Raw genomic sequence first — 17,831 nt, 5'->3', positions numbered from 1 at the left:
TACATCTCCAGCTTTTTCCAGTTCTGATGAAGGGTCCCAGACCTGAAACGTTAACTCTGTTTCTCTCTCCACGGATGCTGCCTGGCCTGCTGAGTGTTTCCAGCATTTTCTGTTGTTATTTAAGAAATGCAAGTGTTTATTTTATTTAACTGAAAGAGTTGTAAATAGATTTTGCTTTGCTGGGGAGGCAATGCACAGTTTGGCTGTAAATCTTGCAGTTCCCCTCCACCGCACTGGGTGGTGTCAGTGCACCTTCCCTGAGACAGGCTGGGATCGAGGGCCCATCTTGCCGCAGCGCGCTGTTGTTGGCGTTGGGAGTCAGTCGCCAGGCTGCTGGATGGATGGTGAGTGATTGATTGATTGGAGGAGTGAGGGGAGAGCAGTGGCTGGCGGAGAGCTGGAGCCGGAGCCGGAGCCGGAGCCAGTGGGCGGGGCCAAAGCCAGCAGAGGGAGGGCGGACGGCCATGGAGTGAGGGGACACCGCGCACCGCCAGCAGCACAGGTAGTGAGGGGCGGCCCGGGACCCCGCCACATGAGGGGTGGGGTGTGGAAGCGATGTGAGGGGGTGACCCCGACCCCCGGCTCTCTCCCCGGGACTGGCTCAACGGTCGAGGCCGCGAGCGGGGGAGCCCCGGGGGAGAGGAGGGTCTGTGGGCCCAGCATCGGCCGGCTGGGGCTTACAAACCATAACCATAACCATAACCTCCCCCTTTCCTGCTTTTCTTCGCCCCCTTTTCCTTTTCTTCGCCCCCTTTTCCTTTTCTTCGCCTCCTTCTCCTCCTCCTCGCCCCCTTTTCCTTCTCCTCCTCCTCGCCCCCTTTTCCTTCTCCTCCTCCTCGCCCCCTTTTCCTTCTCCTCCTCCTCGCCCCCTTTTCCTTCTCCTCCTCCTCGCCCCCTTTTCCTTCTCCTCCTCCTCGCCCCCTTTTCCTTCTCCTCCTCGCCCCCTTTTCCTTCTCCTCCTCCTCGCCCCCTTTTCCTTCTCCTCCTCCTCGCCCCCTTTTCCTTCTCCTCCTCGCCCCCTTTTCCTTCTCCTCCTCCTCGCCCCCTTTTCCTTCTCCTCCTCCTCGCCCCCTTTTCCTTCTCCTCCTCCTCGCCCCCTTTTCCTTCTCCTCCTCCTCGCCCCCTTTTCCTTCTCCTCCTCCTCGCCCCCTTTTCCTTCTCCTCCTCCTCGCCCCCTTTTCCTTCTCCTCCTCCTCGCCCCCTTTTCCTTCTCCTCCTCCTCGCCCCCTTTTCCTCCTCCTCGCCCCCTTTTCCTCCTCCTCGCCCCCTTTTCCTCCTCCTCGCCCCCTTTTCCTCCTCCTCGCCCCCTTTTCCTCCTCCTCGCCCCCTTTTCCTTCTCCTCGCCCCCTTTTCCTTCTCCTCGCCCCCTTTTCCTTCTCCTCGCCCCCTTTTCCTTCTCCTCGCCCCCTTTTCCTTCTCCTCGCCCCCTTTTCCTTCTCCTCGCCCCCTTTTCCTTCTCCTCGCCCCCTTTTCCTTCTCCTCGCCCCCTTTTCCTTCTCCTCGCCCCCTTTTCCTTCTCCTCGCCCCCTTTTCCTTCTCCTCGCCCCCTTTTCCTTCTCCTCGCCCCCTTTTCCTTCTCCTCGCCCCCTTTTCCTTCTCCTCGCCCCCTTTTCCTTCTCCTCGCCCCCTTTTCCTTCTCCTCGCCCCCTTTTCCTTCTCCTCGCCCCCTTTTCCTTCTCCTCGCCCCCTTTTCCTTCTCCTCGCCCCCTTTTCCTTCTCCTCGCCCCCTTTTCCTTCTCCTCGCCCCCTTTTCCTTCTCCTCGCCCCCTTTTCCTTCTCCTCGCCCCCTTTTCCTTCTCCTCGCCCCCTTTTCCTTCCCCTCGCCCCCTTTTCCTTCCCCTCGCCCCCTTTTCCTTCCCCTCGCCCCCTTTTCCTTCCCCTCGCCCCCTTTTCCTTCCCCTCGCCCCCTTTTCCTTCCCCTCGCCCCCTTTTCCTTCCCCTCGCCCCCTTTTCCTTCTCCTCGCCCCCTTTTCCTTCTCCTCGCCCCCTTTTCCTTCTCCTCGCCCCCTTTTCCTTCTCCTCGCCCCCTTTTCCTTCTCCTCGCCCCCTTTTCCTTCTCCTCGCCCCCTTTTCCTTCTCCTCGCCCCCTTTTCCTTCTCCTCGCCCCCTTTTCCTTCTCCTCGCCCCCTTTTCCTTCTCCTCGCCCCCTTTTCCTTCTCCTCGCCCCCTTTTCCTTCTCCTCGCCCCCTTTTCCTTCTCCTCGCCCCCTTTTCCTTCTCCTCGCCCCCTTTTCCTTCTCCTCGCCCCCTTTTCCTTCTCCTCGCCCCCTTTTCCTTCTCCTCGCCCCCTTTTCCTTCTCCTCGCCCCCTTTTCCTTCTCCTCGCCCCCTTTTCCTTCTCCTCGCCCCCTTTTCCTTCTCCTCGCCCCCTTTTCCTTCTCCTCGCCCCCTTTTCCTTCTCCTCGCCCCCTTTTCCTTCTCCTCGCCCCCTTTTCCTTCTCCTCGCCCCCTTTTCCTTCTCCTCGCCCCCTTTTCCTTCTCCTCGCCCCCTTTTCCTTCTCCTCGCCCCCTTTTCCTTCTCCTCGCCCCCTTTTCCTTCTCCTCGCCCCCTTTTCCTCCTCCTCGCCCCCTTTTCCTCCTCCTCGCCCCCTTTTCCTCCTCCTCGCCCCCTTTTCCTCCTCCTCGCCCCCTTTTCCTCCTCCTCGCCCCCTTCTCCTCCTCCTCGCCCCCTTCTCCTCCTCCTCGCCCCCTTCTCCTCCTCCTCGCCCCCTTCTCCTCCTCCTCGCCCCCTTCTCCTCCTCCTCGCCCCCTTCTCCTCCTCCTCGCCCCCTTCTCCTCCTCCTCGCCCCCTTCTCCTCCTCCTCGCCCCCTTCTCCTCCTCCTCGCCCCCTTCTCCTCCTCCTCGCCCCCTTCTCCTCCTCCTCGCCCCCTTCTCCTCCTCCTCGCCCCCTTCTCCTCCTCCTCGCCCCCTTCTCCTCCTCCTCGCCCCCTTCTCCTCCTCCTCGCCCCCTTCTCCTCCTCCTCGCCCCCTTCTCCTCCTCCTCGCCCCCTTCTCCTCCTCCTCGCCCCCTTCTCCTCCTCCTCGCCCCCTTCTCCTCCTCCTCGCCCCCTTCTCCTCCTCCTCGCCCCCTTCTCCTCCTCCTCGCCCCCTTCTCCTCCTCCTCGCCCCCTTCTCCTCCTCCTCGCCCCCTTCTCCTCCTCCTCGCCCCCTTCTCCTCCTCCTCGCCCCCTTCTCCTCCTCCTCGCCCCCTTCTCCTCCTCCTCGCCCCCTTCTCCTCCTCCTCGCCCCCTTCTCCTCCTCCTCGCCCCCTTCTCCTCCTCCTCGCCCCCTTCTCCTCCTCCTCGCCCCCTTCTCCTCCTCCTCGCCCCCTTCTCCTCCTCCTCGCCCCCTTCTCCTCCTCCTCGCCCCCTTTTCCTTCTCCTCCTCCTCGCCCCCTTTTCCTTCTCCTCCTCCTCGCCCCCTTTTCCTTCTCCTCCTCCTCGCCCCCTTTTCCTTCTCCTCCTCCTCGCCCCCTTTTCCTTCTCCTCCTCCTCGCCCCCTTTTCCTCCTCCTCCTCCTCGCCCCCTTTTCCTCCTCCTCCTCCTCGCCCCCTTTTCCTCCTCCTCCTCCTCGCCCCCTTTTCCTCCTCCTCCTCCTCGCCCCCTTTTCCTCCTCCTCCTCGCCCCCTTTTCCTCCTCCTCCTCGCCCCCTTTTCCTCCTCCTCCTCGCCCCCTTTTCCTCCTCCTCCTCGCCCCCTTTTCCTCCTCCTCCTCGCCCCCTTTTCCTCCTCCTCCTCGCCCCCTTTTCCTCCTCCTCCTCGCCCCCTTTTCCTCCTCCTCCTCGCCCCCTTTTCCTCCTCCTCCTCGCCCCCTTTTCCTCCTCCTCCTCGCCCCCTTTTCCTCCTCCTCCTCGCCCCCTTTTCCTCCTCCTCCTCGCCCCCTTTTCCTCCTCCTCCTCGCCCCCTTTTCCTCCTCCTCCTCGCCCCCTTTTCCTCCTCCTCCTCGCCCCCTTTTCCTCCTCCTCCTCGCCCCCTTTTCCTCCTCCTCGCCCCCTTTTCCTCCTCCTCGCCCCCTTTTCCTCCTCCTCCTCCTCCTCCTCGCCCCCTTTTCCTTCTCCTCCTCCTCGCCCCCTTTTCCTTCCAGGACTTTTTCCGTTGGGTTTAAATGCAATTAATGTGAAGCTCGAATAAATAATTTGATATTTAAAAAAAAAAAAAAAAATTCCCCCCAAGATGTGTATATTTTTGCAATGGGCAGGGTATGGTACTCAAGTTCTAGTTATTAATTTGTGTTTTTACCAACACATTTAAAGTCACAAGATTACGTAGTTAACAATTATTCAGCGTTTGAATTTCAGTTTATTCATAGTCAGCAAGTTGTTAATTTTGTGTGGGCGTACTGCTAATTTAGGCTGAATTTGAATGGTAGCTGTAGCATTGATGCCTTGGACGGATGTTGAAGTTGTGGTGTAAATGTAGTCTGACTGGAGCAAACTGCAGTGCGAATCCCCGCTTCTCTCCGGAGTCCGATTGGGCCCCGCAGTGTCACCCACCCCCGGATTACTCTGGAATCAGGTTGGATCCTGACTCTGAATTTATACTGCTGCTGCATTGTGTGACTTAGTGCAACGATTTGGTTTGCACCAATCTACAGTTTAAAGGTAGCTTTAAATTGTCACAATTTGAAACCCATTGTAAAGGGAATGTGAGCTGTGGAAATATTTCATTTCGGTTCAGTTTGCAAATGAGAAATTTGTACCATCAGAAATTTCTTCCTCCTTTCAAAGTCAGTCTCTCTCTCTCTCTCTCTCTCTCTCTCTCTCTCTCTTCCCCCCCTGCCCTCCCAAATCTCCTCTCCTGAAGGTGGTGACTCTTTATTGAAATACATTTTTGCAGCAGTCCTCATTATTATTGCCCAATTGATCGTCATTCGCATTTGGACCGTGACCATGAGTGTTGGCAGGCTATTGGACAGCAAGAGGCATCTCGGCTGAGCTTGATTACGACTTGTCTTCCAGCAAGGGTCCAGTCCAGGTCTCGGAATCCTGGCTGGATTTTTCTTCCACCTGACTGCCTGCTTGTGCAGCTAGTTGTTGTGCCCTCGCTACCATTCTGCCTTAGAACTAAACTGTGCACAGGCCAGCGATTTAAACTTGGGTCTTCCTGGGTCTGTATCGCGACAGCTGCTCACTGCAGAAACTTGGTGTTCAACTATGGTTCATGCGATACATGGCCCATGAACTCTTGCTGTGTCTGGTTTGTGAAGCAGGCTGAGATTTGTAGCGTTACTTGTCGAGTTGTCGCAGCATAACCACCTGTGCTTGAGCACTCGGAACTGAAACTCCCAGCCTGCGGGGGCGTGGGACTCGCTGAAGTGCTGTTGCAGAGAGCTGGCACGGGCTCGACGGGCCGAATGGCCTCCTATACTGTGTAACCATTCTATGATTCTGTATCTCTCCACTCTGGTTAAAGGAAGTAAAACTCGGTGTTTCTGGATGATAGTCACTGCTTTGTATTCTAAAACCTTTGGTTGTGAGTGTCAAACAACTGGGAGATTTGTTTTCAGAATGTGATTTCTGCTGTCAGCCCACACCGTTCACCATCAAACAATAAAACAGGTGTTCACTACAATGAAAGGCGGTGCAGATAGTGAACATTTCTGTTTGTGTTTCTCGTGGCCGTGTTGGGGGTGGGTCAAGGAAAGGGGAATCATTGCCAAAACTGGGATGAGGAGCAGTGGGATGTAGAGAATATTTGGTGTTTTGGGTTGTCGATGTTTTTTGGAAAGAGCAACTTCAGTGCAGCATCGCTACAAACAACGTGGCTCGCAGAGGTGCCGACTGATTTGTGTTTAACCATTGTTTAGTTGCAAATAATTTGTGTTTATTATGTTTAGTGTTCGCCACAAGGATGTTATAAAGAGGCTGTTCAGCCTCTTGTCACCAGTCGGTTTCACAGACAGAACAGATTAATTTCCAAATACTTTTTAAAAACAAATGTATTTCAAGGTGGAACATAACTGGAGTAAAAGGTCAAAGCTGCAGGGTGATGCTTCCTAAACTTGCCTGAACCTTTCTACTTCGTAATCTAGACAACAGTGAGTCTGCTAGTTTGTATTGATTTTTGAAGGGCAGTTTTGTTCCGTGGAGTGTGTATTCATTGACAAAGGCTCGTTTCACTGAGTACCTTGAGCAGCCTTCCGACAGTCGAGGACTAGATTGGGCAGAGGATTCGGTAAGTAAACCTTGACACATAGCGGTGACTATTCTGGTGGAGGAAAGTCAGCCGCCATGCTTTCACCTCAAGCCGTGTCTGTCTATGGTCACTCTTGGTGTGTTATGTGAGGTTATATATATATATATATAATATTTTTAAAATTTATTTTTATTTATTTATACAAAGGTTGACCTGTTTTCTCAGGTCATGGTACAATACATGATGTATTACAGCTTACTGGCAGTTCTGTACATTTTGGGTGAGGTTACTTGTTGGCAGGATTGGGGCTAATCCTTGCCAACTGGCTCGTGCCCATTTTGACCTTGCCGAGAGTCCCAGGTGGAGGGCAAAGTTATTGTGCTCTGTCGTCATGTGACAGAACTCCCAGGTGCAGGGCACCCTTTATAGTTGGTGGTCCACAAGACTGGCACTGAGCCAGACCCCCGACACAAATAATTCAAAGTCTGATCCAGTCGGCACAATTTCTGGTCCAAACTGAAGTACCTGAAACAAAACCCATTTGGCACACGCCTGACCATACGCCTGTCCCAACAGCTGGGAAACAATGCCATTTTTCTCATGCATTTCGGTCGTAATCCTAATCCTCAAAACCATTCTGAGCCAGGTATTTGTGTAGCTCTTTTTTTTGAAGGTGTTAACTGAAGCAGCTGTAACTAAATGTTCTGGGAATGTAGTCCACATGTTGACTGTCGATGGATGGCTGAACCGGTGGTGTACCAGATACGCTTATGTCTGCACCCCTTGAGCTTGAGGGAGCAAATTTGGGAGCTAGACGAGGGGCAAGGATCAGGATGGCAGAGATTAAATGTTTTGCTGGGGACCAGGACATCAGACGTGTAGGTGAGTGAGTGGTTGAACAAATCAGCTGCTGCAGAGAACAGAAGAACTTAAATAGGAGCTGGAGAAGGCCATTTGGCTGATCTTCTACCTCAGCTCCATGTTCCCGCACTAGCCCCATGTCCCTTAATTCCCACAAATTTATCGACCTCTGTCTTGAATATACTCAACGACTGAGCCTCCACAGCCCTCTGGGGTAGAGAATGACAAAGATTCACCGCCCTCTGAGTGAAGACATTTCTCCTCACCTCAGTCCTAAATGGCCGACCCCTTATCTTGGGACTCCAACCATGTGTTCTAGATTCCCCAGCCAGGGGAAATATTTTCCCAGCATTAACCCTGTCAAGCCCCTTAAAAATTTTATGTTTCAATTAGATAACCTCTCATTTTTCTAAACTCTAGGGAATATAGGCCTAGCCTGCTCAACCTCTCATAGAGCAGTCCCATCATCCCAGGAACCAGTCCAGTGAACCTTAGTTGCACTCCCTCTAACCCAATATGTCTTTCCTTGGGTAAGGAGACCAGAACTGTATACTGTACTCCAGGTGTGGCCTCAGCATTGCCCTGTATAACTGTAGTAAGACATCTTTACTCTTATACTTGAATCCCTTTGTAACACAAGCTAAAAGAGGTATTATGGCAAATGGAAGGCCAAAGGCTAGACATTTGGAAGTTTGAAAGTCTTGTTAGTGACTTGGAGCAGACGTAGAAGTAAATGGGGTCAGAGATGGCCCTGTCCATGATCGAGATCATAATCGAGAAGCCACGTGAGATGACAAGGCCAAGAGGGTAGCCGTGAATATGGTTAGGAAAGTTTACATGGAGGGAGAGATTGGAGGAGGACGGAGGGGAGGGGTGGTCGGGTGGCAGTGAAATCGGGAGGGCAAGGTGAGTTGAGCTGGAGATTGAAATCACTGAGGACGAGGAGTTGCTTGGTGCAGAGGCTGAGGGAAGAAAGGAGTGAAGATATCTTGGGGAGAAACTTGAAGTGGGTCATGGTGGGAGGCGGTTGATAATGAGGATTTTGAAGGAGGCAAGTGGGCTAGAACAAGTTGGGGTGCTTGAAGGAGGAGCAGATACCCGTGGAGTTGGGGGAGAGATGAAGGTGTGACTGGGTGAAAACTGGCCATACCACCACTGCGGCAGTTTGGGTAGGGCAGGTGGTAGAAAGCATAGTCAGGTGGGGAGACCTCACTAAGCGACAAGGTGTCTCTTCCCATGAGCCAAGTTTTAGGTCAATGCAGTCATTTACAGTAAGGTTTTGGATGGTAACGACCTTGTTTGCAGAAGAATGGACATTTTACATATTGTAATACTGTGTAAAATGTCCATTCTTTCGCAAACAAGGCCCTTGCATTTGGGAGGGGGGTGGGGGGGTGCGATGATTATTGATTTGGAAGTAGGATCTCTGTTTCTCTGCCTTGTGCGCTATTTTTTCATTGTCTTGGGAGGAGGATCTATGGCTTCCACTTGATGGCTCTCCGAGCGAATAGGCATTCGAAGTCTGCTTTGTGAAAGATTCCCAGGCAGGTGCATGAAGTTATCAGATGTCCGTCCACCTGGGGCTGGGCGTATCTAGTCCCGTGACCAAATTCTGCATTGTATATTTTTCCTGTATTTGTTGACATACTGGCATTTTGTTTGAGGCCGTACAGTTGAAAAACTATTGATGACACATTTGTAATTTGTTTGGAGAGCTTCAAGCCTGAACTTGCATCCCATGACTGGCAGAATGTTGATCTTTCAGCTTGTGCACATATTGGACAATATTTTAGTATGAACTACGTGTTAATGTTATAAACCTCTTTCTGGAATGTTCTTCCCCTCGTCTTCCACTCTGTGTTAAGAGAAGGAAATACTTGGGCAGACTCTCACAGTAGAATCTGGGGCAAGCTTTTAGTATTTTTTCCTCTTCGGATTCCCACTTGTACTTCACTGGGGTGGGTTGTGGTTTATCTGGCAGAATTTCAATTTACCTACCTTGAATTGAGTGATCGAGGGGTTGAAATGGTGATAAGTTAGCATTGGTTGGAGTTTTTACTGTATTGGAATAATTTTGATTGGTGCCTGATCTTTGTCTATAGCAGCGTTTGGGCTAGGTTTACTCGAAGGTGAAAGCATGAGCTGTCATGCTGCCTGACTCTCGACAGTGCTTTTTCCTTTATTGGAAGTTGATTTTCTCTAGTTCTCTGCAGCTCTTTCGGTCTTGTGTGCAAGTAGCTCAAACAGTGTCATCTTGCACAATGAATGGCTGAGAGTGGTGTGGGAGGAAGGGGTTTCAGTTCATGGGCCACTGGCACCAGGTACTGGGGAAAGAGGGAGCTGTTCCGTTGGGATGGGCTCCACTTAAACTGGGTTGGAGCCAGTGTCCTGGTGAATCGAATAATTAGGGCAGTAGACAGGGCTTGAAACTAATGAAGGGGGAGGGGGCGGGAGGATTCAGGAAAGAGTAAATTTAAAAGCAGCGAGAGAAATGTCGAGGCTCTAGAGCAGAGTAGAGTTTTGGGTAAAAATAAGCAGAGTGGGTCAGGAAGGGACAGAGAGAGTAACAAAGGTAATAAGGCATCAGTGACTGAGGTGACATCAGGGAAAAATAGAAAAAAGTCAAAGCTAAAGGCACGATATCTGAATACGCGAAGCATTCGCAACAAAATAGATGAATTAATAGCGCAGATAGAAATTAATAGATTTGATCTAATAGCTATGACGGAGACGTGGTTGCAAAGTGACCAAGGTTGGGAACTAAATATTCCAGGATACTGAACTTGTAGAAGAGATCGACAAAATGGAACAGGAGGAGGGGTAGCCCTGATAATAAAGGATGGGATAAAGACAGGAGAGAGAAAGGATCTTGGCTCCGAAAATCAAGAAGTAGAATCAGTTTGGGTGGAGTTAAGCAACAGCAAGGGGCAGAAAACCTTTGTGGGAGTTGTTTATAGGCCGCCAAACAGTTGTTGTAATGTAGGGCGGAGTATAGATCAGGAAATTAGAGGGGCATGTAACAAGGGTAACACAGTAACGTTAATCTACATATAGACTGGGCAAACTAAATTTGCAGTAATAGCGTGGGGGACGAGTTCATGGAATGTATGAAAGATAGTTTTCTAGATCAGTATGTTGAGGAACCAACTGGGGAACAGGCCATTTTAGAACTAGTATTGTACAACGAGAAAGGGTTAATTAATAACCTTGTAGTAAAGGGGCCTTGAGAGAAGAGTGACCACAATATGACAATTTTATATTGAGTTTGAAAGTGATTTAGTTAAGTCTGGAACTAGGGTCTTAAATCTAAACAAAACAAACTACGTAGGTGTGAGGGGCAAGTTGGGAAACGACATTAATAGGTATGTAGACAAGCAATGGCTAGCATTTAAAGAATGAATACATAATTTACAACAAATATACATTCTTTTAAGTTAGAAAAATCCCACAGGAAAAGTGGTCCAACCGTGGCTAACGAGAAGTTATTAAAGATTGTATTAGATCAAAGGAAAAGGGTTATAACGTTGCCAAAAAGAGTAGAAAGCCTGAGGGTTGGGAGGATTTTAGAATTCAGCAAAAGAGGACCAAGATATTGATGAGGAAAGAGAAAAAAGAATGAGTAAATTAGCAAGAGACATAAAAACATTGTCAACGTTTCTATAGGTTTGTAAATAGGAGAGATTAGTGGAAGTAAACGTGGGCCCCTCAGAGGCAGAGACAGGAGAAATTATAATGGGGAATGAGGAAATGGCAGAGACATTAAACAAATACTTTGTATCTGTCTTCACGGTAGAAGATGCAAAAAATATTCCGGAAATAATGGGGAACCAAGTGTCTCGAGAGAATGAGGAACTTGAAGAAATCAGTATAATTGAAGACATAGTGCTGGAGAAATTAATGGGACTAAGTGGCGACAAATCCCCTGGACCTGACGACCTGCATCCTAGGGATTTAAAAGAGGTGGCTGCGGAGTTGGTGGATGCACTGGTATTAATCTTCTAGAATTCCCTAGATTCTAGAACAGTCCCCAAGGATTGGAAGATAGCAAATATAACCCTGCTATTTGAGAGGCGGAAGAGGAAAAAAACAGGGACCTATAGGCCAGTTCGCCTGACATCAGCAGTAGGCAAAATGCTAGAATCTATTATTAGGGACGTGGTAACAGGGCACTTAGAAAATCATAATATGATCAGGCAGAGTCAACATGGTTTTTATGAAAGGGAAATTGTGTTTGACAAATCTGTTAGTTTTTTGAAGATGTAACTAGTAGGATGGATAAGGGGGAACCAGTGGATGTAGTTTATTTGGATTTTCAAAAAGCATTCGATAAGGTGCCACACAAGAGGTTATTATACAAAATTAGGACCCATGGGATTGGGGATAATATATTAGCATGGATTGGTTAATGAACAGAAAACAGAGTAGGAATAAACGGGACTTTTTCGGGTTGGCAGGCTGTAACTAGTGGGGTACCGCAAGGATCAGGGCTTGGGCCTCAGCTATTTACAATCTATATTAATGACTTAGATGAAGGGACTGAGTGTAATGTATCCAAGTTTGCTGCTGATACAAAGTTAGGTGGGAAGTAAGGTGTGAGGAGGATGCAAAGAGGCTACAGAGAGATATAGACAGGTTGACTGGGCAAGAACATGGCAAATGGAATACAATGTGGGGGAGTGTGAAGTTATCCACTTTGGTAGAAAAAACAAAAAAACAAAATATTTTTTGAATGGTGAGACTGGGAAATGTTTGCATTCAGAGGGACCTGGGTGTCCTTGTACATGAATCACTGAAAGTTAACATGCAGGTACAGCAAGCTATTAGGAAAGCAAATGGTATGTTAGCTTTTGTTGCAAAGGGATTAGAGTATCACAGTAAAGAAGTCTTACTACAATTATACAACGCATTGGTGAGGCCACACCTGGAGTACTGGGTACAGTTCTGGTCTCCTTGCCAAAGGAAAGACATACTTGCCTTCGAGGGAGTGCAATGAAGGTTCACTAGACTGGTTCCTGGGATGAGGGGATTGCCCTATGAGGAGAGGTTAAGTAGGCTAGGCCTATATTCCCTAGAGTTTAGAAGAATGAGAGGTGATCTAATTGAAATATATAAAATTCTTAAGGGGCTTGACAGGGTTAATGCTGAGAAAATAAGGGGTTGGCCATTTAGGACTGAGATGAGAAATTTCTTCACTTAAAGGGTTGTGAATCTTTGGAATTCTCTACCCCAGAGGGCTGTGGATGCTCAGTCGTCAAGTATATTCAGGACAGAGGTTGATAAATTTGGGAATTAAGGGATATGGGGATAGTGCGGGAAGGTGGAGTTGAGGTAGATCATCGGCCATGATATTGGTGAATGGCGGAGCAGGTTCGAAGGGCCAAATGGCCTACTCTAGCTCCTAATTCTTGTGTTCCTGTGTTGGCAGTTTATTCAGATTGTGGAGAACGTTGTAATGCAGGCTGGTCATTTCTTCACCCATTATCCATATGTGCACATTCCAGCATGGTTATGTGACAGGAATCAGAAGAGGGAATCCTGGCTGATTTTGTTTTTCCTGACCAGCCTTATACCCCAACTGCTGCCCTACCTGAGACTGGGAAGTGAATCTGCGGCCTTGTAATCTGTATGGTCTAATATTGCACCACATCATCGTTCTGGCCAATATTTATCCCCCAACCAACAACTAAAACAGATTATCTGGTCATTACCACATCATTGTTTGTGTGACCTTGCTGTGCGCTAATTGGCTGCCACGTTAGAACAATGACTACACTTCAAAAAGGCTTCGGGATGTCCTGAGGTCGTGAAAGGTGCAATATAAATGCAAGTTCTTTCTTGGCAGCAGTTAGCGCTGTTACTATTTCTCTCGATAGAATATAAAGCACAGAATGAGGAGCAAATTTATTCTTCCACCTTTGTGGACTTAGCTCACCTATTTAAAGTAGAATGAAAGTCAAGAGGGAGTGCCTTTTGTTTCAAGTACACTTTCATTCCTCCTCCCAATTCATATAAGAAAATATGATTTAGAAAAAATTTGAATCTGGGAAATGATAGCTCGAATATCTTAATCCCCACCTAGTACGCTAATTTCCCAGGGTTTGCAGCTCTGGCATAGCTGTTGGACCATTTTGAAGTTGTTGTCCTCTTTCTTTTCTCGTGAAGCCGTTCTAAATCAGTAGCATCAGAGCGAGAACTTCATGATGGGAAGCAAAGCTAATTAAAAAAATATATATATAATCCTCTAGAATGTCAGTTGTTTCTCAGTTGGCAGCACCCTCGCCTCTGAGTCAGAAAATTTTGAGTTCAAGTCCCATCCCAGAGACTTGAGCACAAAAATCTAGGCTGACACTCCCAGTGCAGTGCTGAGGGAGTGCCGCACTGTCGGAGGTGCCGTCTTTCAGATGAGACGTTCAACCGAGGCCCCGTCTGCTCTCGCAGGTGGATGTAAAAGATCCCACGGCACTATTTCGAAGAAGAGCAGGGGAGTTCTCCCCGGTGTCCTGGGGCCAATATTTATCCCTCAATCAGCATCACTGAAACAGATTATCTGGTCATTAGCACATTGCTGTTTGTGGGAGCTTGCTGTGTGCAAATTGGCTGCTGTGTTTCCTACATTACAACAGTGACTACACTTCAAAAAGTACTTCATTGGCTGTAAAGCGCTTTGGGACATCCGGGGTCATGAAAGGTGCGATCTAAATCTATCTTTCTTGTATTCCTTACTTAATGTGTCTCAATATCTTATAATAGGGCAAACTGCAGTTCACTTTACCAGCAGTCAGATCGCTCTCTGGTGAGTTAACGTCCTGAGGCTGATGAGTCACAGCTTTTTATATTGCGCACAAGACTTGTGTTGTCGCCCCAGTTCCAAGTCTTGTGCGGCTGACTGCAAACTGCTTAGAGTCACGAAGATTGGCACCCAAGAAGATGCACATAGTCTTGACAAATCACTGTTCATTCATCTCATTATTCTTTGTTTCACCCGAGTGAAACACAAGTGTCTATAATTTGAAATGCATCCAAACAAAAATAATCAGACCTCACAGTTGCTGTGAAAAGTGATCAACTCAAATTTATAATAGTTAACCCTGTTTTTTGTTTGCCCCCCCCCCCCGCCATCTGCACTTCCTCTTTCCGTCACACCCCTCCCACCCCAACAAAGTGCCATATCCAATCCGAGAGGTGCTGTGTCAGTCGCTGCTTGTATATTGTTCTTTGTCTATAGAATGCGTATCTTGCAGCTAGTAACCGCATCAGTGCAAAGCTACATGAGTTTTAGATTGGCAGTGAAGGAAGGTTACTTTTACAGCAGACCAGCTCGCTGCACATGACTGAACGAAATGTAGGAGAGTGATTCAGTTAGCTTGCTTCTTCAGTGACCTGATCTGCAATGTAAAAACAGCTAGGGAAACGGTGTTCGGGGCCTTCCACTGTGGGCTGCTTTTAAACCTTACAAACCTCATGAAAGAAAGACTTAGATTTATATAATGCTTCATCATTTGTCTCAGAAATGTCTCAAAGCACTTTTTAAAAATTCAGTCACAGGATGTGGGCGTCGCTGGTAAGGCCAGCATTTATTGCCCATCCCTTGAGAAGGTGGTGGTGAGCCGCCTTCTTGAACCGCTGCAGTCCGTGTGGTGAAGGTGCTCCCACAGTGCGGTTAGGGAGGGAGTTCCAGGATTTTGACTTAGCGACGCTGAAGCAACGGCGATATACTTCCAGGTCAGAATGGTGTGTGATTTGGTGGAGAACTTTGAGGTGGTGGTGTTCCCTTGCGCCTGCTGCCCTTGTTCTTCTAGGTGGCAGAGGTCATGGGTTTGGGAGGTGCTGTCGAAGAAGCCCTGGCGAGTTGCTGCGCTGCACCTTGAAGATGGTACACACTGCAACCACGGTGCGCCGGTGGTGGAGGGAGTGAATGTTTAAGGAGTTCGATGGGGTGCCAATCAAGCGGACTGCTTTGTCCTGGATGGTGTCAAGCCTCTTGAGTGTTGTTGGAGATGCACTCATCCAGGCAAGTGGAGAGTATTCCATCACACTCCTGACTTGTGCCTTGTAGATGGTGGAAAGGCTTTGGGGAGTCAGGAGGTGAGACACTCGCTGCAGAATACCCAGCCTCTGACCTGCTCTTGTTGCCACAGTATTTATGTGGCTGGTCCAGTTCAGTTTCTGGTCAATGGTGATCCCCCAGGATGTTGATGGTGGGGGATTTGGCGATGGTAATGCTGCTGAATGTCAAGGGGCATTCACATACAATGAATTTCTTTGAGATGAATAACTGTTAGGCAAAATGCAGCATCTTGATGGCCCCCTTGAATGGGCAGACAAGACCTTGGTTTAATACAAAAGCAAAATACTGTGGATACTGGAAATCTGAAATAAAAACAGAAAATGCTGGAGACGCTCAGCCGGTCAGGCAGCATCTGTGGAGAGAGAAACAGAGTTAACGTTTCAGGTCAATGACCCTTCGTCACAACTGGAAAAACCTGCTGAGTATTTCCAGAATTTCCTGTTTTATGACCTTGGTTTAATGTCTCATTCAAAGGCTGGCAATGGGGCACGATCTCAGCACTGCACTGGAGTGTCAGCCGAGGTTATGTGCTCAAGTCATGCAGTGGGACTTGAAGCCACAACCTTGTGACTCAAAAGGCAAGAGCACGATCAGCTGAGCAAAGCTGACACACAAGTGACATCGTAACAGAAAATTTGCGTCAAAGACTCCCAATTACATCCCCCACCTGAGCAAATGGTACTGATCACAGAATCACAGAAACCCCACAGTGCAGATAGAGGCCATTTCGGCCCATCGAGCCTGCACCGACACATATCCCACCCGATCCCCGTAACCCCACGTATTTAATCCCCCTAACACTAAGGGTCAATTTTATCATAGCCAATCAACCTAACCCGCACATCTTTGGACTGTGGGAGGAAACCGGAGCACCCGGAGTAAACCCACGCAAACACGGGGAGAATGTGCAAACTCCACACAGACAGTCACCCGAGGCCGGATTCGAACCCGGGTCCCTGGCGCTGTGAGGCAACAGTGCTAACCACTATGCCACCGTGTTGTTGACTTTAATAAATACTTAATATCACAGGAGGGCCATGAAGTGCAAACATGTATTATTAAGTAGTAATATAGAATTACATAGAATTTACAGTACAGATGCAGGCCATTCGGCCCAACTGGTCTATGCCGGTGTTTATGCTCACAGGAGCACCCTCTCACTTTGTCTAACCTAATCAGCATAGCCATCTATTCCTTTCTCATGTACTTCTCTAGCTTCCCCTGGGAGGAGGCTCGTGTGGAGCATAGACCAGTTGGGCCGAATGGCTTGTTTCTGTGCTGTTAATTGTATGAATATGCTAAAGAAGATTGGCAGAGTTGATTTAAATGGCTGTAGCTGCAACCTATTTGTTATTCAATCTCTCATTTGATTTGTGTTTTTCTGCATGCCCTGTTGTAGTTGGGTGTCGGCCTTTGCTCAGTGGGTAGCTCTTTGGCCTCCGACAGGAAGCAGAGGGTAATGGTTGATGGGTGTTTTTGTGACTGGAAGGCTGTTTCCAGTGGGGTTCCGCAGGGTTCGGTACTCGGTCTCTTGCTTTTTGTGGTATACATCAATGATTTAGACTTGAATGTAGGGGGTATGATTAAGAAGTTTGCAGATGATACTAAAATCAGCTGTGTGGTTGATGCTGAAGAAGGAAGCTGTAGACTGCAGGAAGATCTCAATAAATTGGTCAGGTGGGCAGAACAGTGGCAAATGGAATTCAGTCCGGAGAAATGTGAGCCAGTGCATTTGGGGAGGGCTAACAAGGAAAGGCAACACACATTAAATGGTAGGACACTGAGTACTGTAGAGGAACAAAGGGACCTTGGAGTGCATGTCCACAGATCCCTGAAGGTAACAGGCCAAGTAGATAAGGTGGTTAAGAAGGCATACGGAATGCTTGCCTTTATTAGCCGTGGCATAGAATACAAGAGCAGGGGGGGTTATGCTTCAACTGTATAAAACACTAGTTAGGCCACAGCGAGAGTACTGCGTGCAGTTCTGGTCACCACATTACAGGAAGGATGTGATTGCACTAGAGAGGGTACAGAGGAGATTTACAAGGATGTTGCCAGGAGTAGAGAATCTTAGCTATGAGGAAAGACTGGCTAGGCTGGGTCTGTTTTCCTTGAAACAGGAGGCTGAGGGGAGACCATATTGAGGTGTATAAAATTATGAGGGGCCTAGATAAAGTGGATTGAAAGGACCTATTTCCCTTAGCAGAGAGGTCAAAAACCAGGGGGCACAGATTTGAAGTAATTGGTGGAAGGTTTAGAGGGGATTTGAGGGGCAATTTCTTCACCCAGAGGGTTGTGGGGGTCTGGAACTCACTGCCTGAAAGGGTGGTAGAGGCAGGAACCCAAACCACATTTAAGAAGTACTTGGATATGCGCTTGGGATGCTCTAACCTGCAGGGCTACGGACCAAGAGCTGGGAAGTGGGATTAGGCTGGAGAGCTCTTTGTTGGCCGGCGCGGACACGATGGGCCAAAATGGCCTCCTTCCGTGCTGTAACTTTCTCTGATTCTGAGAGTCAGAAAGTCATTCGTTCAAGTCCCACTTGAGTGACACGAGCACCAAGTCTAGGCTGATGCTCTAGTGCAGTGTTGAGGGAGTGCTGCACTGTCGGAGGATCATAGAATCATAGAAATTTACAGCACAGAAGGAGGCCATTCGGCCTATCTTGTCTGTGCCGGCCGACAAAGAGCTATTCAGCCTAATGCCACTTTCCAGCACTTAGTCCGTAGCCCTGCAGGTTACGGCACTTCAAGTGCATATCCAAGTACTTGTTAAATGCGACGAGGGGTTT

General features: G+C 48.9%; 1 protein-coding gene across 1 annotated transcript in view; it reads left to right on the top strand.

The window, feature by feature from the left end:
- Positions 1-406: 406 nt before the first annotated feature.
- osbpl8 (oxysterol binding protein-like 8) overlaps positions 407-17,831 on the top strand; it is a 197,148-nt gene continuing 179,723 nt past the window's right edge. The window contains exon 1 of the mRNA XM_086009552.1: positions 407-502. The gene's annotated coding sequence lies outside the window, so the exon portion shown is untranslated. The remainder of the gene's footprint in view (positions 503-17,831) is intronic.

The sequence above is a fragment of the Somniosus microcephalus genome, chromosome 16 (genome assembly GCF_052327205.1).
Source record: "Somniosus microcephalus isolate GS21.2 chromosome 16, FLI_Smic_1.0, whole genome shotgun sequence".
Taxonomy (NCBI): Eukaryota; Metazoa; Chordata; class Chondrichthyes; order Squaliformes; family Somniosidae; genus Somniosus; species Somniosus microcephalus.
The sequence above is the reverse complement of the archived record's forward strand: the minus strand, read 5'-3'. Positions and strand labels throughout refer to the sequence as shown.